Here is a 23879-nt window from a genome sequence, read left to right on the forward strand (position 1 = left end):
ATTTGTGCCGGGGACCAGGCGCTCCTTGCTAATCCGTAAAGCCGTGCGTTAGACCGCACGGCTAGCTGGGTGGGCTACCAGAACCCTTATGTCACCTCCAGTTCCGTTAGCTCCAGCAATTCCATCAAATTGTCACTGTCTGACCAACACTACAGCACGCTAGAGATTAATCAGTTACCACAACCAAGCATCGGTTAAATAAAAGGGTTAGGGTGGGGAGCGTATCAAACTGAAACCGAAATAAGGTGGCTTCGTCCAAACTGAGCAACATATTAATAAGTAAGTGGCAACCTCCGAATCCAGTCACGAAACAATTGCGGCAGATCATACTGTGGTGACCTGCACCCTTGCGATAACCGCCAAAGGTACGCCAGGCTCCCACTACCCCATCCCCATTTCTTACGCAGCTTTTTTATACGAAGATTTAGCAAATTCTACAATTTTGTAACTAATGAAGCATTTTAAAGAAATACAGGGTGATTCAAAAAGAATACCACAACTTTAGGAATTTAAAACTCTGCAACGACAAAAGGCAGATCTAGGCACTATCTGTCGGCGAATTAAGGGAGCTATAAAGTTTCATTTAGTTGTACATTTGTTCGCTTGAGGCGCTGTTGACTAGGCGTCAGCGTCAGTTGATGCTAAGATGGCGACCGCTCTACAGAAAGCTTTTTGTGTTATTGAGTACGGCAGAAGTGAACCGACGACAGTTGTACAGCGTGCATTTCGAACGAAGTATGGTGTTAAACCTCCTGATAGGTGGTGTGTTAAACGTTGGTATAAACAGTTTACAGAGAATGGGTGTTTGTGCAAAGGGAAAAGTTCTGGACGACCGAGAACGAGTGATGAAAATGTAGAACGCATCCAGCAAGCATTTGTTCGCAGCCCAGGAAAATCGACTCGCAGAGCTAGCAGAGAGCTGCAAATTCCACAATCAACTGTATGGAGAGTCCTACGAAAAAGGTTAGTTATGAAACCTTATCGTCTGAAATTGGTTCAAGCACTGTCTGCAGCTGATAAGATTAAAAGAATCGATTTCTGTGATTTTATCCTTGCTCAAATGGAAACAGAAGAATCTTTCGTTTCAAAGATTGTGTTAAGTGATGAAGCAACTTTCCACACTAACGGGAAAGTAAACCGTCACAATGTCTGTATATGGGACACTGAGAATCCGCGGGAAACAACTCAGTATGAACGTGACTCGCCTAAGGTGAACGTTTTCTGTGCCATTTCAGCCAATAAAGTTTTTGGTCCCTTTTTCTTCGAAGGTGGTACTGTAACTGGACTACAGTATCTGGAGATGTTAGAGAATTGGCTGTTCCCTCAGCTCGAACAAGAAGCACAACAATTCATATTTCAGCAGGATGGAGCGCCACCACATTGGCACTTATCTGTCCGTAACTACCTGAACGTCAACTACCCGAGGCGATGGATCGGTCGCCAGGCAGCCCGTACAGAGCACTTCATCACTGGCCTCCAAGAAGCCCTGATCTTACCCCCTGCGATTTTTTCTTATGGGAGTATGTTAAGGATATGGTGTTTCGGCCACCTCTCCCAGGCACCATTGATGATTTGAAACGAGAAATAACAGCAGCTATCCAAACTGTTACGCCTGATATGCTACAGAGAGTGTGGAACGAGTTGGAGTATCGGGTTGACATTGCTCGAGTGTCTGGAGGGGGCCATATTGAACATCTCTGAACTTGTTTTTGAGTGAAAAAAAACTTTTTTAAATACTCTTTGTAATGATGTATAACAGAAGGTTATATTACGTTTCTTTCATTAAATACACATTTTTAAAGTTGTGGTATTCTTTTTGAATCACCCTGTATTACTTCAGTGATCCATATTGCTGAAGTACATTGCACACTGCAACATAAATCTGTCATTGTAGTAAATAAATTACATTTCCAGGAACTATGTAAAATCTGGAAAGTAAACCAAGACCTGCATCTTACTGTTCATGGCAGCTACTGCATACACTAATCCATATGGGCACGACTGGCAAGCACAGCGAAACCAACTGTACGGTGACATTGGCAGAAGGACTACACGGGTTAAATGTTTATCACGGTGGTTAGCAAAGTAGCTTGTGACTTTCGGCATGCCAGACTTCACGTGTGCAGTGCGTGCGGGCCGCGTGATACCAAGGCCCGGCGTGTTGCTCGGCTTTGTTCGGTCATTCTCGGAAGCGCCCGGTGCACTGCGGTGCGGCATTTTACATTCGGCACAACTCTCGAGTTCTGCAGGGCAATGATGTTGGCGCTGTTTACCCTTTGTTATTTGTTTCGTGATATTGAAGACTTTCACACTTCCAGTGGCTGTTTGCAAAAAGAGAGGCAGTCTAGCGGTCTGTCATCCCAACCCTTCTGTGTTGTCACCACCAGACACCACACAAGCTAGGTGGTAGCCTTTAAATCGGCCGCGGTCCGTTAGTATACGTCGGACCAGCGTGTCGCCACTATCAGTGATTGCAGACCGAGCGCCGCCACACGGCAGGTCTAGTCTAGAGAGACTCCCTAGCACTCGCCCCAGTTGTACAGCCGACTTTGGTAGCGTTGGTACACTGTTTACATACGCTCTCATTTGCAGAGACGACAGTTTAGCATAACCTTCAGCTACTTCATTTGCTACGACCTAGCAAGGCGCCATATTCAGTTACTATGAATGTATTCTGAACAGATAATATTGTGAATCATGTACCGTCCAGAGCGACGTTCATCATTACTGGATTAAAGTTAAGTATCAAACTAATTATGTCCGCTTTCTGAATTCTCATTCCTTGTCATGTTCCAGACCTCACGTCAGTATAGTCCTTCCCTCCTCACGCTAACCTGCTTGAGCTAAAACGCATGCATTTCGGCCTCCACTCGTAACACGGCGTTGGCTCTTCTGCTAACAGAAAACCTTCAAAATGAGTAGTAATGACAGAGCAGAGGAATGGAAATTCTCAATTCGCATAAACGACAGATACTGTCTATTTGCTAGAAAACGACATTATAGTACCAAGCAGAAACAAATCACACTTTTAGACGACAATGAAAGAGCAAAAAATTAGAACAATTGACAGAGGGAATTCATTGTTCTGTACATCAACAAGCACTTTGTGCTAAATTTGCGGTCATGGAGCACTCGACGAAACTGGTGGTACGAACAGTGAAAGTCGCACCAATGATTCCATTTTCAGTTAAACAACTTTCAGTGGAAATGAACTTTATTTATTACAGCGAAGTGCGTTGGTAAAGACAAGGGCCATGCCTGGAACGACTTTTCGATGTAAATGTCGCTGTTGTTGAATTTATGAAGGCAAAAGTAGTGCAGGAACGAAAATTAGAACATCCGGAATGGATTGCTGACTTCGCATTTGACTGCACACGACAAAGGAAAGGAAGGATGGAAGACTGGGTTTAACGTCCCGTCGACATCGAGGTCCACAGAGACGGAGCACAAGCTCGTATTTGTCAGGGAGGGGAGGGAAATTGGCTATGCCCTTTCAAAGGAACCATCCCAGCAGCGATTTAAGGAAAGCACAGAAAATCTAAATCAGTGTGGCTGGACACAGGTTTGAACTGTTGTATTCCCAATATCAGGTCCAGTGTACTAACCATTGCGCCACGTCACTGCCCACTGCCCACAGTAAGACAGTGTATGGTAACTTGTTTCTGATATGGTCGGGATGCACTTAAAAAGAAAATCACGGTGTAGAAGGGACGCGTTCTGACAAAGACAACCGAATTCGCTAATCTCACCGGCATTTAAGAAAGCGCGAGGTCTGACAAATTGATTGTGGCCTTGCAAGAATTACAACGATAGTTTATAAAGTTCTTGAGGACACTGCCAATCATACACCTGTTTCCAAGACTGTTTGCCGTTTCAGTTGAAAGCGCCCCTATGCATGTGCGATGTAACTGATTGACCTGCAAGGTAATTCCAGTTTTAATTACAAATCTTTTGACATTAAATCGGTCCAGTATTTATACATTGCTTTTCTCAGATGATTTTCCAAGTCTTCATAATGAGGTTGCAAAAGTGCTACAATATTTTGGTCGACATATTTGTGTGAAAGATCTTTCCACGATTATGAAACTAAATATGTCTCGATTTCATGCAACTTGAGAGCGAAATTCTGCGCCTGTCCGTATGCCGACAGTTTGTACGAGATAGAAGTTGTAGTATGTCTTCAGTGCGCCAAAACTAATTAATTGATACTGAAAACTTGTTTTGTTTGTGATCTGTTTTGTTGAAAAACGTGAAATATAAAAGCATTTACGACTATACTGCCATTTAAATGTGGCGCATTCGCTGTTTTCCCTGCTCCCCCCCCCCCCCTCCCTCCTCGCGCTCAGACACTGCGGCGTGGTGGTGGGGGAAATGTGAAGCGAGGCTGAGCGCTTTGGCATCAGGCTCGAGCATGGCCCACAAGCCGAAATTCGAGCATGGCCCACAAGCCGAAATTCGAGCATGCCCACAAGCCGAAATCTTGTCCATCCCTGCTTTAGCGTGAGCCAGCGTTTCACTCACACTAGAATAACAACAAAATATCTAATACAAAGTTGGCCTACTTCCAGTGGTGTTGTGACACCAGATGCCTGTGTACCACAGCTGAGGGCCAATGGCAGAACATGCATTTGTTTGTACAAGGCTTCAAAGTAAATATTCAGAGAGTAGCTGTTTGTAGGTACAATGAGTAACAACTCCCATAATATTATTAATCACTCACAGAAGGGATGGTATAGATATCTTTCTCATTTCCAATGCGGAGTGTCACAACTGAAACTTGGCAGCAGGAAAATTAGTAGAAGGAGGGGCAATTAAACTGCATTTTACTCCCCCCCCCCACCCCCCCTTTTTGACTACTTCCTCCATCCTTATGTCTCGCCCCCATCTTCAGTCGGCAGAAACTGGAAAAAAAACCGGAAGTCTTAGTATGTTTATAACTTTTATTCATTAAGGATGTAGAACAAAAATGGAAATGAGCATTTGGCGTCATTGGCCGGGAGGCCCCTTACGGGGCAGGTCCGGCTGCCTTGGTGCAGCTCTTACTACATTCGACGCCACATTGGATGACCTGCGAGCCGGATGGGAATGAAATGATGATGAAGACAACACAACACTCAGTCCAAGCGGAGAAAATCCCCAACCCAGCCGGGAATCGAACCCGGGCCCATAGGATGGCAATCCGTCACACTAACCACTCAGCTATCGGGGCGGACAGGATGTAGAACACTGCGACTGTGACGAGAAAAAACTGCCTTTCCGGATGATTAAGTTTTTATTACATCATGACCGACTTCGAATCGCCAAGCGACTCATCTTCAGTAGGAACACACTTTTAATCATTGCATCATTGTGAGGGTTGTGTAGAGTTGATGGCATCCATGGGTTTGATTCTGGTGCACAAACATAAAACACAAATATAAAACACGAACTTCGCCACACGCAACAACTCCCATTTATTTTACGGGCTGTACATGCTTTACATCCTGTAGAGCACATGGGAGTTGCTTTTGGAAAAGCATAAATTATGTTTTTCAGAGTAAAGTGTGCGCCAGGATTAAAATCATGGATGCCAATAACTCTACACAACCCCCCCCCCCCCCCCCCAGTGACACAAACACTTATTAAAGGGTGTACCATATGAAGATTAGTCGCTGGGAGATTCAAAACTGGTCACGGTCTAATAAAAATTGAACCATCACAAACGGCGACTGGTTGTAGTTGTAGTTGGTTTCAGCATCCGCTCATCGATATTTAAGATCCTACAACAGTGTAGCGAGGGCAATGGCCTTGCCGCAGTGGATACACCAGTTCCCGTGAGATCACCGAAGCTAAGCGGTGTCGGGCGTGGTAGGCACTTGGATGGGTGACCATCCTGGCCGCCGTGCGCTGTTGCCATTTTTCGGGGTGCACTCAGCCTCATGATGCCAATTGAGCTACTCGACCGAATAGTAACGACTTTGGTCAAGAATACCATTTTAACGACTGGGAGAGCGGTGTGCTGACCCTATGCCCCTCCTATCTGCATACTCCACTGAGGATGACACGGCGGTCGGATGGTCCCGGTAGGCCACTCGTGGCCTGAAGACGGAGTGTACAGCACTGTAGCGAAGTACCAGAAAGAACTCCATTCTTGAACATGAGGGAACTATGTACGCGGCAGCTCCGTGAGCCAGGCGCGCTGGTGGTACAAAAACAATGATAGTGCTAGACGTCTGTTTGTAGACCACATGCCTGTAATACTGCACGTGGAAGAGACACTGCAGGACATCGAACCATGCAGGATGCTTAACTACAAGCGTGCGAACTGGACACTGTTCAAGGAAACGCTTGATAGTCGCATTCCTGACACCCACGAAATTAACAACACACAGCAAATCGATGAGGCTGTGGAGGCTCTCACAACTGCCGTCCAAGACGCAATGACTGACGCCATTCCATTTACAACACCAAGACAACACTCGACGGCCCTGCCCCAGGAAATCCTGGGCCTTATCTCAATGAGGAACCGCCTCAGGAGATACTGGCAGCGTACCAGGCGCCCGTTCTATAAACTGCACGTCAACAGACTCCAGGGCATAATACGGAATAAAATCCAAACATTCAGAAACGAACAATGGGGACAGAAACTCGCTCGGCTGGATACCACACGTCCTGGCGTGTGGCAGCTGGCCAGACACTTCACCAGGGAGAAACATTACATTCCCACGTTACAAGGACCAGACGGCCCAGCCTACTCCGCGACGGAGAAGGCAGAGCTTATGGCCACAACACTTGCAGCGTCCTTCATGCCGAATCTGGTTCCTTCAGACCCAGCATTCACACTTGAAACGGACCAGGAGGTTACACGACTTGTAGCCCAGCCCTCGCGCGACGAAATCAGACGTGCTAGCACAAATGAAGTCACATGGGCTATCAAGCACACCAACGCTAGAAAAGCCCCTGGGCCTGATGGCATTCAAAACCGTGTCCTCCAGGAGTTCACGGATAAAGCCGTAGAATACCTCACACACCTAACGAATGCCATCCTGACACACCAACACTTCCCTGACTTTTGGAAGGCGGCCAAGGTCCTGATGTTCAGGAAGCCAGGGAAAGACCACTCCCTCCCACAAAATTACCGACCCATCAGTCTGCTGTGCTCGCTCAGCAAGATTGTTGAGAAGGTAATACTAAAACGTATCACTAGGCATTGCATCGCCAACGACACCCTAAGACCGGAGCAATTCGGCTTTAGGAATCACCACTCGACAACACAACAACTCCTCCGCGTAGTCGAACATATAACACACGGCTACAACATGAACAAAGCCACAGGGGCCGTGTTCCTAGACATCGAAAAGGCTTTCGATCGTCTCTGGCACAACGGACTCATACGCAAACTAAGCGAAGCTGGTTTCCCAGACGGACTCGTACGTCTCATACACTCATATCTCACGAACAGATGTTTCAACACTAACGTGCAGGATAAACAATCAACACAACACGGTATCCAAGCTGGAGTACCCCAAGGAAGCATTCTGGGGCCCATCTTGTTTAACCTGTACATTAATGACTACCCAGCGACACGAAACACGACGTTAGCCGTCTACGCGGATGACACAGCCATCCTCGCGCAAGACTGGAAACCGTCGAACATCAACTCACGAATACAGACAGCACTCAGAACAGCTGAGCCTTGGCTGGAGCGATGGCGTATTAAAGTAAACGTCGACAAGTGCGAAGCAGTTCTGTTCACACGCAGACCGAAACTACTGCGCAAACACCAACTCTGTAGACCGATAACACTACATACACGCCCAATACGTTTCCGAGAGAAAGTCAGATACCTTGGTGTCTGGCTGGACCGGAAACTTACATGGGGGGGGGGGGGACCACATCGAATACGTTGCCAACCGAGCGCACGCAAGGCTCAAACCGCTCTACCCAATGCTCAACAGGGAAAGCACACTGAATAGGAGGGTGTCGAGGTCCTTATACACGACACTGATTAGACCTCTGATTACGTACGCAGCTCCCGTCTGGGGATATGCAGCTCCCACACGACTGCGCCGCCTGCAGATCATACAGAACAAAGTGCTATGAATCATTAGCAATGCTCCATGCTACACACGCACCGTGGATCTTCACCATGAATACCGCCTTGATACCCTCAAGGAAGTATTCAAGAAACACGCCACACGACTATACAGGAACTCGAGACACTCGAACAATCCTTTCATCCTCACTCTGGGAAACTACGATCACAACCACAGGTGGAAACACAAGCGACCAAAGACACTGCTAGCTAGGGCATAACCACCTATGGTAAACTAACATACGCAAACAGCGACAAACGTCGGTAAGCCCCTGCATATCAGCAATACTGACTGGCAACTACCAGCTGCTATTAGAGCCGACCAACAGGCCACAGCAGGGACACCGACGAGCTCGCCCACAGACGCACGAACAATCTCCCAACACTCCCTCACACTGTGCCTCCGGTATATGACCTATCGGACACAAGACCGATAACAAACATAACTGTTGCAGGTTGCAGGACGCTGAACGAGGACTCTGTACCAGCACCCAGCGCCAGCCGCCGAGCAGCACAAACGCACAACGTCAAGGTATCGACATGCATGAGACCCACTACTAACAAAGCCTATCCTTGCACAACCTATCGCAGGCAGCAAGACAACCGCTACTGCTCTTGCCGCCCGACCTAACTTTCGCAGAGGTTTTTTTCCCTTGGCTCTTGCCTTGGCAATTTTTTTCCTCTGCCCTTCAAACCGCTACCCTTCGTCAGATTTCGACCAATTTATCTCCAGATGAGCGCGTATTAATGGTTAATCCTAACCAGACGTACGCAAACATCGCAGTACCCACATCCTGCGACACCTCACTTTAGTGAATACTAACCCTTATGCAGAGATGGCAGTAGACCTTTTGTGTTGGCCATCATGCCGGTGTGGGCGTGGAGGGGCTCCACCTCTTGTAAAAAAAAATGACGTCTGTTTGTAGTAGTTGTATCTTTATGATGCTTCTTGGACGAAATGAGACTGTAGATACGACACGGTGACAACACCGTGCATTTACAGTTGTGGGCAGAGGGAAAGGCTTGTTGTCATAGGCTGGAGATACAAACATGAGTGGTAGAAGTACTCACTACTGTAATTTCCCATAACTATGGTCCAGGTTCACAGCTATGGTCCAAGCTGTCATTCTCGAATCATACTGTTGAGCAGACCTGTGCAAATGTCTGTGTTTCTTTTCTGCTGCATTTGGAAGTCCGATAGGTGCTGCACTCTATGAAAACAGTCAAATTAATTTATTGGCGTACTTGGTAAGTTTCAGCGGCTGTTGACTTTTGTTGAGGAGTGAATATGATTTTTTTGCAGACTTTCGTGTGTGACTATAAACAGGCAAGGAAATTTAAGTAATTCTGTGTACTAAAGCTGCTTCCATTTCATTCTGCGGTTGGCATAACAACCAGTATTTGTGATATGGACAAACAAACAGTTTTGGTTGCAGTGTTAAAATTAATGGGAAGTAGTAAAAAATGTTGACACTACACCCAAGACTTTGTTTGTTCATATTCTGTATTGCTTCTCGTTATTTAGCAATGCTTTGTCACTTAACTTTTAATGAATTTGTGTTATATGATATTTTATATATAAAAAAAAAAAACTGAAGCCTGAGACATAGCTGTGGTCCAAGAGTTTCATCTACATGGTGTTCATGTCTAGTTTCTTTGGATTCGCTGAAGCTAAAATAGCTCTTTTTAACACAATCTACGGGCTTTACTTCAGTAAATAATGAACAATAAGTATCAAAACAGGTAAGGTGGGATACCATATCTTTCTTATCCCCGACATACTATGGTCTTGTTCCTAAGGGAAATAATTGAAAAGTAGCTCAGTCGGAGGAAAGCGTCTAAAATTAAACATTTAGTCACTGTCAAATATGAGAGTGAAGTCAGGGCAGGTAGTCATTGAAGCTGACAAATCTGGGGCAGAAATAAGTTCCATGGTAAGAAATGGGAAACTGAGGATTTGGCCTACAGAAAGGGATCTTCTTATGTACAACGAATCTGATGCGCACTACCCTCCATAAGTTTGGAAACACAATACTGCCCATTGCAAAGGAGCAAGCTAGGAGTTGTCAGTGTGGGTTATTGGTTATAATACAGAATAGCATGCTCAAATAACTATTAATAATGACACAGTACTGTACAGATAATTGTCATACGTATACATACATGGTGGTACATGGTGGTACCGCTCGGTTTTATATAAACTAACTTTACCGGTCCAAGCAGCTCTGCTAAAGACGTCAGGTGGTGCCAGTAGGCGGCTCCACAGTGTAGAGTACCGTTGTTTACAGTTCTGTTCAGTTGTAGTTCCGTTTGTGTGAAGGTAGGATACGCCGCGAAAGAAGGTGGTACACGCTGCGAAAGTAATGGTGATTCACGAGTAAAGACAATCAATGAACACTAAGAAGGCAATAGTTTTCAACAAACGTCAAAGTAATTGAAGATGTCCATTGCAGAGTTGTCAAGACCATGCACCGGGATCGAGATACACACTCCTGCGGTGATTGTCCTCGCTCAGAGGCGCCCACAAAAATGTCAGAACGCCGCGAAAAATATTTGGTAGTTACCAGTAAATGTAATAGATTCAATACTATCCGTAATTGACTGCAAAACTAAACACAGTTAGGGATACACCAATGAGTGAGTCAACAGTGAGACGTTGTCTGGCAGAAAACACTCGCCAGGATTACGTAGCAGCACAGACACGGTTAACAGACTGAAAATGCTACAGTGGGCTACGACACACCAACAGTAGACAGCAGGGATTTTGGAAACGGTCTTATTCAGTGACAAATCCGGGTTCTAAATATCTGAAAGTAAGCGCCGTCAATTCCTACGTTGTTCTCCTCATGAATGCTTGATTCCTCAGTGGGTAATTCCAACTGTGTAGTATGTAGGGAGTTCCGTGATGCTATGAAGATCTTTTAGAGGAAATAAAGTCGGAGGTTCGTGAAAATAGATGGAAAAATGAACCAAAAAATTATCATGCCATTCTTCAGCGATATTTCAAGACATCTCGTTTGCGTCATATTGGGAAAAGGCATGTCTTGCAGCAATACAACGACCCGAAACATACATTCCGTTTGCGTCAGAACTATGTGGTATCCCTAGAGATTTAGAAAATTTTGAGAAAAACGTGGAATGGCCTCCCCAGTGCCCTTATCGTAACCCAATCGAGCTACTATGGGATGAGTTGGACAGGAAGATCCGAAAACGGGAAATCATGAGTAGGACACACTAGTGGGAGGTCTTGCAGCAAGAAAGGAGACTAATTCTAACTGAAACCTTGGCGGAATTGAACCATTGCACGCCAAGAGTATGCAAGGCAGTGATTGAAGGCAAGAAGCGGCTAATTTAGGGAATCTAAAATTTAACTGTTACATTTTCCCATGTATTGTTTGAGCTTAATAAACATTTCGAAAACAATAAAATTCAGTTTAGTAATGTATTTCCTTTCTGTTGTACATAGTCAATTAGAGTTTCCAAACTTATGCAGGGTAGTGTAATTTGCAAAATTCAACCCCGTGGTTAAGGCGTCAACTGAAGAAAATTATGTTCTTAAAAGGAACTCGAAAGCGCATGGGGCGAATAAATAGTTGTACCATTTATTTTCTTCTGTACAGGTATTTAAGTTTTATACATTGCATCACAAATGGGTTAAATAAATAACATTTTTCTTTAATTTCCAACTGTTATAAACGGACATAAGAGTCAAAGCTATAAACCACCAAAATGTATGCGAGATGGACCACATTTATGAACATCAGTGCCTAACTGTGGTCCAGTTTTCAATACGAACATTAACAACCCTTGAAATTAAAAACTGAGTTAACAGTAACGTTTATTTCACTTCCATGGCACTTGAAAAGAAAGAAGTAATTTGAAGGTCTTCCTGTTTTTACACACACATTTGATCCTATCATTTCATGTTGTTGTTGTTGTTGTTGTTGTTGTGGTCTTCAGTCCAGAGACTGGTTTGAGGCAGCTCTCCATGCTACTCTATCCTGTGTAAGCTTCTTCATCTCCAAGTACCTACTGCAAACTACATCCTTCTGGATCTGCTTAGTGTATTTATCTCTTGGTCTCCCTCTACGAGTTTTACCTTCCACGCTGCCTCCAGTACTAAACTGGTCATCCCTTGATGCCTCAGAACATGTCCTATCAACCGATCCCTCCTTCTCGTGAAGTTGTGTCACAAATTCTCCAACTCTGTTCAGTACTTCCTCATTAGATACGTGATCTACCCATCTAATCTTCAGCATTCTTCTGTAGCACTACATTTCAAAAGCTTCAATTCTCTTCTTGTCTAATCTCTCTGGCTCTGAGCACTATGGGACTCAACTTCTGAGGTCATTAGTCCCCTAGAACTTAGAACTAGTTAAACCTAAGGACATCACAAACATCCATGCCCGAGGCAGGATTCGAACCTGCGACCGTAGCGGTCCTGCGGTTCCAGACTGCAGCGCCTTTAACCGCACGGCCACTTCGGCCGGCGCCTTGTCTAATCTATTTATCCTCCACGTTTCACTTCTATACATGGCTACACTCCATACAAATACTTTCAGAAACGACTTCCTGACACTTAAATCTATACTCGATGTTAACAAATTTCTCTTCTTCAGAAATGCTTTCCTTGCCATTGCCAATCTACATTTTATATCCTCTCTATTTCGACCATCATCATTTATTTTGCTTCCAAAATAGCAAAACTCATCTACTACTTGAAGTGTCTCATTTCCTAATCTAATTTCCCCAGCATCACCTGATTTAATTTGACTACATTCCATTATAGTCGTTTTGCTTTTGTTGATGTTCATCTTATATCCTCCTTTCAAGACACTGTCCATTCCGTTGAACTGCTCTTCCACGTCCTTTGCTGACTAACAGAATTACAATGTCGTCGGCAAATTTCAAAGTTTTTATTTCTTCTTCCTGGATTATAATTCCTACTCGAAATTTTTTTGTTTCCTTTACTGCTTGCTCAATATACATATTGAATAACATCGGGGATAGGCCAGAGCCCTGTCTCACTCCCTTCGCAACCACTGCTTCCCTTTCATGCCCCTCGACTCTTGTAACTGCGATCTGGTTTCTGTACAAATTGTAAAAAGTCTTCCGCGTCCTGTATTTTACCCTTGCCACCTTCAGAATTGGAAAGGGAGCATTCCAGTCAACAATGTCAAAACCTTTCTCTAAGCCTACAAATGCTAGAAACGTAGGTTTGCCTTTCCTTAACCCATATTCTATAAGAAGTCGTGGGGTCAGTATCCCCTCGCGTGTTCCTAGATTTCTCCGGAATCTAAACTGACCTTCCTCGAGGTTTTCCATTTTTCTGTAAAGAATTCGTGTTACTATGTTGCAACGGTGACTTATTAAACTGATAGTACGGTTATTTTCACACCTGTCATCACCTGCTTTCTTTGGGATTGGAATTATTATATTCTTCTTGAAGTCTGAGGGTATTTCGCCTGTCTCATTTCATTTACAATGTAAATGTAAGCCGGCTGGGTTGGCCGAGCGGTTCTAGGCGCTACAGTCTGGAGCCGCGCGGCCGCTACGGTCGCAGGTTCGAATCCTGCCTGGGGTATGGATGTGTGTGATGTCCTTAGGTTAGTTAGGTTTAAGTAGTACTAAGTCTAGGGGACTGATGACCTCAGAAGTTAAGTCCCATAGTGCTTAGAGCCATTTCAACCATTTTGTAAATGTAAACCTTTGTGTTCTAAGGCTGAAATTTATTTTCGAAATTTACTTTATTGTTAGAGTACAATACTGTTATCCGTTTCAATGTCTGGTTAGAAACTACGTAAGCGTGACCCAGGAACAACAATGCGGATGTAATAGTTTTCTCTTCCCATGAGGATGCTTGATATCTATGAGCTACTTGGCATCTCACCATTGGGGTGCTTAATTTCGGTATCCGTAGCAGGCGCGCCAGTCACTACCACCTCGTTGGCGTTTTACCTTACTACGATGGTTGTGGTTTGTATACCGCCGGTAGCCACATGGCGGCCGACGCGGGAGTAACGGTGGTTGGATGGGAACATGCACCGAAATTAGTCACCCTGATAGCGGCGTTCGAGGGCGCGTACCAAAATCAAGCATTCTGATGGACTGGGGACTCACCACAATCAACTCCTTAGGGAGCAGAAAGCTACGTTACCATGCAAATAACTTATTTGGCAGAAATGTCAATGCATAGCCGTATTAGTTGTACATTTGCAACACTCAAGTAACATTTGCACATAAATATCAACCGTTAGAAATTAAGGTCTATATTTACATCGTAAAATTAAATGTAGAATCAAATGTATCGGTCCTTAATTGTAAAAACAGGTACGCTTGCTATTTGTCAATTACAGCGCCATCTACTGCATATGGAAAACAATGGTCTGGGTAAGCCGTAGGTACAGTATATTTCGGTGTGGAATTCGGATTGCAGTGAAAATGGGGGCTGGGTTCCCATTTGAAAATACGAATTAGACCCCGCCTACGCAGGAAGGATAGTTAGGATGTGGTCAGCTGTAGCATAGACAGATGTACTATTTACTAATATTAACTTTTCACCTGGAACATTTCTTTTTCGTAGAACGCGTCGTTTTCGACAAATTTAGCTGTCTCAAGTTAAAACAAACCCCCGGTCTACATGTTTTGCACACACACACACACACACACACACACACACACACACACACACACACAAGTGCGGAAGTTGAACCATGGGAAGTTACCGTACCTATCGCGCTTATTCTTAACCTGTCCTTGTTTTTGTTTTCTTTTCCGATCGGTCCTACCCCCCCCCCCCCTTCCCCTTCACCCCTTCTACATCTACATCTAAATTTACACTCCGCAAGCCACCCAACGGTGTGTGGCTGAGGGCACTTTACATGCCACTGTCATTACCTCCCTTTTCTGTTCCAGTCGCGTATGGTTCGCGGGAAGAACGAATGCCGGAAAGTCTCCGTGCGCGCTCGAATCTCTCTAATTTTACATTCGTGATCTCCTCGGGAAGTATAAGTAGGGGGAAGCAATATATTCGATACCTGATCCAGAAACGCACCCTCTCGAAACCTGGACAGCAAGCTACATCGCGATGCAGAGCGCCTCTCTTGCAGAGTCTGCCACTTGAGTTTGCTAAACATCTCCGTAACGCTATCACGCTTACCAAATAACCCTGTGACGAAACTCGCCGCTCTTCTTTGGATCTTCTCTATCTCCTCCGTCAACCAGATCTGGTACGGATCCCACACTGATGAGCAATACTCAAGTATAGATCGAACGAGTGTTTTGTAAGCCACCTCCTTTGTTGATGGACTACATTTTCTAAGGACTCTCCCAATGAATCTCAACCTGGTACCCGCCTTACCAACAATTAATTTTATATGATCATTCCACTTCAAATCGTTCCGCACGCATACTCCCAGATATTTTACACAAGTAACTGCTACCAGTGTTTGTTCCGTTATCATATAATCATACAATAAAGGATCCTTCTTTCTATGTATTCGCAATACATTGCATTTGTCTACGTTAAGGGTCAGTTGCCACTCCCTGCACCAAGTGCCTATCCGCTGCAGATCTTCCTGCATTTCGCTACAATTTTCTAATGCTGCAACTTCTCTGTATACTACAGCATCATCCGCGAAAAGCCGCATGCAACTCCCGACACTATGTACTAGGTGATTTATATATATTGTGAAAAGCAATAGTCCGATAACACTCCCCTGTGGCACGCCAGAGGTTACTTTAACGTCTGTAGACGTCTCTCCATTGAGAACAACATGCTGTGTTCTGTTTGCTAAAAGCTCTTCAATCCAGCCACACAGCTGGTCTGATATTCCGTAGGCTCTTACTTTGTTTTATCAGGCGACAGTGCGGAACTGAAACGAACGCCTTCCCACCCTCGCCGGTACCTATCTCGCCACCCCCTCGGCAGAGCCCTGAAGTGCTGCATAGTGGTTACACGGAAAGACTATCGAGCGTAGTAGATAAAATCCGGCAGCGAAACCCACTCTGTGCAGAACCGGCAATGCTGCACCCCCCTGGTAGACCACGTGGACTCGCCGTGCCAGCGCACACTCACCCGCGGTAGGAGCTGCGTCTTCTCGGAGCGCCGTCTGCCCGACAACTGACTGGCTGTCCGCTGTCCGCTGCACTGCAGTGCCGCTCCTTATCAGCAGCGGGCAGATAACGGTCCATTGTGTGGCCGCGACACAGCTCGGCCGCCGCCGCTGACCCCACTCCACGCGGGGAGCCAAGCCCCTGACCGAGTTGCAACCCTCTACGATCTCCGGTGGACCACCTTTGATCGTACACATATTAGACCACCGCACACACACTCACAAGGAGACGGCACGACCGTGGTGTCGGGCATTTGTCCGAAATTTTGTATGCTGAAAGAGGACCCCTAACACCTCACGTGGTTAAAATACGAGGGGTGTCCAGAAAGTAAGTTCCGATCGGTCGCGAAATGGAAACGACTACGAAAATCCGATAAAGCTTTGCGCAGGTGTGTTGGGCAGTGTCTCTAGTATGACCCTAGATAGCATCACGGCGCTCTTCTCATTTCTGATCTCACAGGGAGCACATAAAGATTCATAGAACAATAGTGTCTCCCGCCGAATACGAGGGCCTGGTGAGAAATTTCGCCTGAAGCTATGTAGCCAACATGACATAACTGTCGTGCGGTTTCTTCTTCGAGACAATTCATAGCCGCATTCTGCAGGGGCAATGAAGGTGCTCCTACATAGTTTTCAATTGCCAATTTTTGATTACCCACAATACAGAACGTAATGTCTCTCTCTGAGTTTCATCTCTGCTCACATGAACCACTGGCTATGAAGACAACATTTTGGCACAGACAGCGAGCTATAGGCCAGCGTAGAGAATCGGCGGAAAGCACTGGCGGCTGCCTTCTATGACGAGGGTATTGGGAAGTTGGTACAACGCTAAGAAGTCAGAACGGCGACTATGTAGAGAAGTAGCTGGAAGATGTAGCTAAGCGTTACAAGTGAAACATATCTGATTTTCACTGCAGTTTCCGCCTCGCGATCAATCGGAACTTAGTTTCTGGACAGCCCTCGTATTAGGACGCACTACTCGGAAAATCCCGAGAAAAATCGATCCAAAGTTTCTTAGGTGCGTTATGTGTGGCGTAGATGGTTAGGGCTCGCACACTTACGCCAGAGGTCTCGGGTTAGATTCCTTTTCTGGCACTTTTTTTCTGTTTCATTTTCTTTTGTTATTCCACCAATTATTCAAAAAGTTTCTCAAACCTACATTATTTTTTAAACATTATTTTAGCTCAAGAACGTAAAGTTTTTCATTCACTGAAAAATATTCGTGCTCGTTGTTCCATTTCGTTTCATGGGGTTTCAAGATTTAAAGGGACTTTTTAAGAGTCCCCTTGGGATTATAACGGTCATCTGCACATAGGACTGTGCGCGATCCGTGAGAAGTAAACGGCAGTTTGTTTTCGATTTCGTCGTGAACATACGTGACTGTTTCAAATTTCAACGTGTTATTCTGATCCGAGGTTAAACATGTCGACTGAAGAAGTTGCAGGCTCATCTGGAATAGGAGAAGAAATTCCTGAGGAATCCATTCATAGTTATCTATCAAAATTACGATTGAAGGACGCAGTGGTGTATTATGAAAAGCTGTTGACGGAAAATAATTTAATTGCGTCGACATCTTCGGAAGAAATCTCTCGCGATGCTATGTTATTGGCCGGAGAACTTTATAATAATACACTGGGAAGAATAAATATTTACTTCTCATTAACTCTTGGGGAGGTCAAACGAACCCGGAGAGATTTGATGCAATTTTTCAACATGACGAAAATGTGCCAACTTGGTCTGTAAAAGTCATGCTTCCAAAATGCACTGCTTTGGTGGACCTCGTGATGTTTAGTTTTACAGGCAAGTTAAAAATTTCATAAAGCGCTTGCATTGTTACAGGAGAGTCGTGAAATTAATCCCCTGAAAGATTGTATAAAAATTCATTCTATGATTAACCAATATTCCGAGACATGATTCAGTATGCCTGGTTTGCCGCAAAATTATCAGAAACTCAAAACATTTACGTAAATGTTAATGGGGCATGTTTTTATACACATTTATTGCAAACGCCCTGAGACTATAAAAAATCTGCTTTTATATGTTGCAAAACATGTCGCAAAAATTATTGCTTTGTTTTTTTTTACGATAATTACCACTGTGGTTCTTGTTTATAATTATTATATGAATAGAAATTGAATGTTTCCCTATCGAATTTGTTATTCTGATTAAAAACCCAATGATTCTCCTTATATACTTTACAATGAAAAATGGAAAACCCACCGCCATGAACTGTGTTGTTGGACAAAAAGAAAATAATTTTTATTCAATAATGTAACTAATTTCTTAAAGATAATGTAGGTTTGGGAAACTTTCTGAAAAATTGGTGGAATAACAAAAGAAAATGAAACAGAAGGAAAAAAAAGTGCCAGAGGAGGAATCGAACCCGAGACCTCTGGCGTAAGAATCCGAGCCGTAACCATCTTTTTTTTCATTTTTTAAAATTTTTTTATTCCACAAAAACAGTAACAAAAATGGCTACAATGAAATGACATAAATAACGTGACAGATAATTGCAGTCATAAATTACAGCATTAAAAAAATGAGTCTTTAGCAGTAGCACAATTTAGCACCTTCACTGTCACCTTCAACTGGTGGCAGTTCAGCATGCACGTTTTCTTCTTCTGCAGCCTGAGGTTCCTCATCATCATTTCCCAGACCCAAATTAACCATTCAGTAAATCCTTGATGTGTGTTTCCTCCAGGGTAAATTACGTGGACAGAAGAGAAGTCCCGAACAGCGACATCGCAAAATACTTCACTGCCTTGTTATTTTTGTCAGTTCCAACCTTCTAAACGCATCCATGAGTTCAAGATCTTCCTTTATATCAAACACCAGATGTTTGTCGCCATATTCTTGTATCTGCTGTACTAGTGATTTATTTTTCATGTGTGACTTTCAGGTGAGGTTAGGGTCGGGAACATGACCCAACCCATTCCCTCTCTACTAGGAATCCAGTTCCGAACCCATACCCATTCGGTTGAAGACAATTCGGAGCATACTACCATATTTCTTATTGTGATTCTGATATTTAAATATTTTCTCGAATTCATTTTCCATATACGTCTTGTATTCAATATGTTCATCGCTCCCAATATTGTCAAAAACATAACTTGTATATTTGCCCATTAACCAAATCACTGCGTTATTTTTTGCCTGAGGGTAGTAACTTACCTCTGGTCTGAAGAAAATGTTAGTCGGTACATTGCTTGCTGAAGTTCTTGTTATTTGAGCAATTTTCTCCCTGGTCCACCTCCAGCTGATAATCCGATCTCCACATGTGTAACGATGAGGCACACTATTAACGAGGTAAGCCAGACGGCGTCTCGGCAATGGGCTATCATTTCATACTCATAACGCACCTAAGAAACTTTGTATCGATTTTTCCCGGGATTTTCCGGGTAGTGCGTCCCAGTATTTTATCCACGTGAGGTGTTAGGGGTCCTCTTTCACCACACAAAATTTTGGACAAATCTCCGACCCCACACGGTCGTGCCGTCTCCTTGTCAGACGACGAAATCGTGGGACAGCGGTATGCACTTACACAGACGGCAACAGTACCGAGTACACAATGTATAAAAGGGCAGTGGATTGGCGGAGCTGTCATTTGTACCCAGATGATTCATGTGGAAAACGTTTCCGACGTGATTATGGCTGCAAGAAAGGAATTCACAGACTCTGAACACGGAATAGTAATTGAGGCTAGATGTGTGGGACATTCCTTGTCGTAAATCGTTCGGGAATTCAATATTCCGAGATACAAAGCGTCGAGAGGGTACCCGGAATACTAAATTTCAGGCATTACCTCTCACCACGGACAACGCAGTGGCTGATAGCTTTCACTTATCGACTGAGAACAGCGGCGTTTGCGTAGTCGTCAGTGCTAACAGACAAGCAACACTGCTTGAAATAACCGCAGAAATCAATATGGGATGTGCGACGAACGTATCCGTTAGGACAGAGCGGCAAAATTTGGGGTTAATAGGCTACGGCAGCAGATGACTGATGCGACTGTCTCTGCCAACAGCACAACATAAAAAAAAATGGTTCAAATGGCTCTGAGCACTATGGGACTCAACTGCTGAGGTCATTAGTCCCCTAGAACTTAGAACTAGTTAAACCTAACTAACCTAAGGACATCACACACATCCATGCCCGAGGCAGGATTCGAACCTGCGACCGTAGCGGTCTTGCGGTTCCAGACTGCAGCGCCTTTAACCGCACGGCCACTTGGGCCGGCTCAACATAAAAAAAAAAATGGCTCTGAGCACTATGGGACTTAACTTCTGAAATCTAGAACTTGTTGTTGTGGTTGTGGTCTTCAGTCCTGAGACTGGTTTGATGCAGCTCTCCTTGCTACTCTATCCTGTGCAAGCTTCTTCATCTCCCAGTACCTACTGCAACCTACATCCTTCTGGATCTGTTTAGTGTATTCATCTTTTTGTCTCCCTCTACGATTTTTACCCTCCACGCTGCCCTCCATTACTAAACTGGTGATCCCTTGATGTCTCAGAACATGTCCTACCAACCGATCCCTTCTTCTAGTCAAGTTGTGCCACAAACTTCGCTTCTCCCCAATCCTATTCAATACCTCCTCATTAGTTATATGATCTACCCATATAATCTTCAGCATTCTTCTGTAGCACCACATGTCGAAAGCTTCTATTCTCTTCTTGTCCAAACTAGTTATCGTCCATGTTTCACTTCCATACATGAGAGAGAGAGCACTCCGTCTTCAGGCCACAAGAGGCCCATCGGGACCATCCGACCGCCGTATCATCCGCAGATGAGGATGCGGATAGGAGGGGCGTGTGGTCAGCACACCGCTCTCCCGGTCGTTATGATGGTTTTCTTTGACCGGAGCCGCTACTATTCGCTCGAGTAGCTCCTCAATTGGCATCAAGAGGCTGAGTGCACCCCGAAAAATGGCAACAGCGCATGGTGGCTGGATGGTCACCCATCCAAGCACCGGCCACGCCCGACAGTGCTTAACTTCGGTGATCTCACGGGAACCGGTGTAGCCTCTGCGACAAGGCCGTTGCCTCCTTCCATACATGGCTACCCTAGAACTTAGAACTACTTAAACTTAACTAACCTAAGGACATCACACTCATCCATGCCCGAGGCAGGATTCGAACCTGCGACCGTAGCGGTCACGCGGTTCCAGACCGTAGCGCCTAGAACCGCACGGCCACTCCGTCTCGTCAGCACGACATCACTTGCAGCGCCTCTCCTAGGCTCGTGACCGCATACGGGTGGACTCCGGACGACTGATAAACCTTGTCGTGGGCAGGTGAGTGCCGATTTCTGTTGGTAAGAGCTGATGGCGGGGTTCGAGTGTGGTGCAGACCTCACGAAGCTATGAACCCAAGGCACTGTGCAAGCTGGTGGTAGCTCCATAGCAGTATGGGATGTGTTTACGTGGAATCAACTGGGGTCTCTGGTCCAACTCCACCGATCATTGACTGGAAATGGTTATGTTCGGCTACTTGGAGGCTATTTGCAGCCATTTATGAAGTTCATGTACCGAAAGAACGATGGATTTTTTTTTTTTTTTTGGATGGCGATGCGCCATGTCACTGGGCTATGACTGTTGGCAACTGGTTTGAAGAATATTATGGACAAATCGAGTGGATGATTTGGCCACCCAGATCGCCCGACACGAATCCCATCGGACATATATGGGACATAATCGAGAGGTCAGTTCGTGCACAAAATCCTGCACCAGCAACATTTTCGTAGTTATGGATGTCTACAGAGGCAGCATGACCCAATATTTCTGCAGGGGTTTGCACTACGTCGGGCAGAAGAATGTCCGACACGATGTTAGGAGGTATCCCATGACAGCCGGCCGCAGTGGCCGAGCGGTTCTAGGCGCTTCAGTCCGGAACCTCGCGACCGCTACGGTCATAGGTTCGAATCCTGCCTCGGGCATGGATGTGTGTGATGTCCTTAGGTTAGTTAGGTTTAAGTAGTTCTAAGTCCTAGGGGACTGATGATCTCAGATGTTAAGTCCCATAGTGCTCAGAGTCATTTGAACCAACTGACTGATCGACTCTTCATCGCCCAGCCCAAACCGCTAAGGATAGAAACTTGAAATTTCGAGGAGGAATTAATCTTATATGGCATGCATCGTTTAGTAAGGGATTGTTCGAAATTACACCCCTAAGGGGGCGAAGTGGGGGATGAAAGGTTTTTTGAAACTATGTCGCTATTGCAGCTATATTGAAATAAAACTTCCAAAATTAAAATTTGGTTTCTCGGGAAGCAATAAAGAAATACGTGTTCCAACAGTTTTGGAAATTTAACTCCAATGAGGATGAAACAGTGGGTGAAAGCTTTTTTTCTTTTTAAAATAAATTGTTATTTAACAATACTGAAGCATTTTTAAAGCTACATTTACGAAAACAGATGTTTGACTTTCCGGCTAGAAATAGAAAAAAATACGTGTTTCGCCGTTCTTGGAAATTCAATACCTAAGGGGGCGATATAGGGATATTTCATTATGAAAGAATTTTTACGTGTAAATGTACGAAAATTAGAATTTTTCTTCTCGGTTGGAAATTAAAAACTAAGTCTTCCAGTGCTTATGGAAATTAAATCCCTGTTGTTGTGGTCTTCAGTCCAGAGACTAGTTTGATGCAGCTCTCCATGCTACTCTATCCTGTGCAAGCTTCTTCATCTCCCAGTACCTACGGTAATATACATCCTTCTGAATCTGCTTAGTGTATTCATCTCTTGGTCTCCTTCCACTCTGCCCTCCAATACTAAATTGGTGATCCCTTGTTGCCTCATAACATGTCCTACCAACCGATCCCCTCTTCTAGTCAAGTTGTGAGCAGAAATTTCTCTTCTCCCCAATTCTATTCAATACCTCCTCATTAGTTATGTGATCTAGCCATCTAACCTTCAGCATTCTTCTGTAGCACCACATTTCGAAAGCTTCTATTCTCTTCTTGTCTGCCGGCCGCGATGGTCTCGCGGTTCTAGGCGCGCAGTCCGGAACCGCGCGACTGCTACGGTCGCAGGTTCGAATCCTGCCTCGGGCATGGATGTGTGTGATCTCCTAAGGATAGTTAGATTTAAGTAGTTCGAAGTTCTAGGGGACTAATGACCACAACTGTTGAGTCCCATAGTGCTCAGAGCCATTTGAACCATCTTCTTGTCTAAACTATTTATCGTCCACGTTTCACTTCCACACATGGCTACACTCCATACTTTCAGAAACGACTTCCTGACACTGAAATCTATACTCTCTGTTAACACATTACTCTTCTGCAGAAACGTTTTCCTTGCCATTGCCAGTCTACATTTTATATCCTCTCTACTTCGACCATCATCAGTTATTTTGCTCCCCAAATACCAAAACTCATTTACTACTTGAAGTGTCTCATTTGCTAATCTAATTCCCTCAGCATCACCCGATTTAATTCTACTACATTCCATTATCCCCGTTTTGCTTTTTTTGATGTTCATCTCACATCCTCCTTTCAAGACACTGTCCATTCCGTTCAACTGCTCTTCCAGGTCCTTTGCTGTGTCTGACAGAATTACAATGTCATCGGCGAACCTGAAAGTTTTTATTTCTTCTCTATGGATTTTAATTCCTACTCCGAACTTTTCTTTTGTTTCCTTTATTGCTTGCTCAATACACAAATTGAATAAAATCGGGGAGAGGCTACAACCCTGTCTCA

The 23879-nt window shown here is 44.6% G+C and overlaps 1 protein-coding gene across 4 annotated transcripts in view; it reads right to left on the reverse strand.

Annotated features, from left to right (window-relative positions):
* The window catches only part of LOC126418638 (glucose-6-phosphate exchanger SLC37A2), a 420139-nt gene that overhangs the window by 230532 nt on the left and 165728 nt on the right, over positions 1-23879 (reverse strand). Inside the window, exon 1 of one of the 4 annotated variants that reach the window (XM_050085498.1) lies at positions 16152-16226. The exons of the other annotated variants lie outside the window; for them this stretch is intronic. The gene's annotated coding sequence lies outside the window, so the exon portion shown is untranslated. Of the gene's footprint in view, positions 1-16151; positions 16227-23879 lie in introns of those variants that run through there. 4 annotated transcript variants of the gene reach the window in all.

This window comes from Schistocerca serialis, chromosome 9 (assembly GCF_023864345.2).
Source record: "Schistocerca serialis cubense isolate TAMUIC-IGC-003099 chromosome 9, iqSchSeri2.2, whole genome shotgun sequence".
NCBI classification, from domain to species: domain Eukaryota; kingdom Metazoa; phylum Arthropoda; class Insecta; order Orthoptera; family Acrididae; genus Schistocerca; species Schistocerca serialis.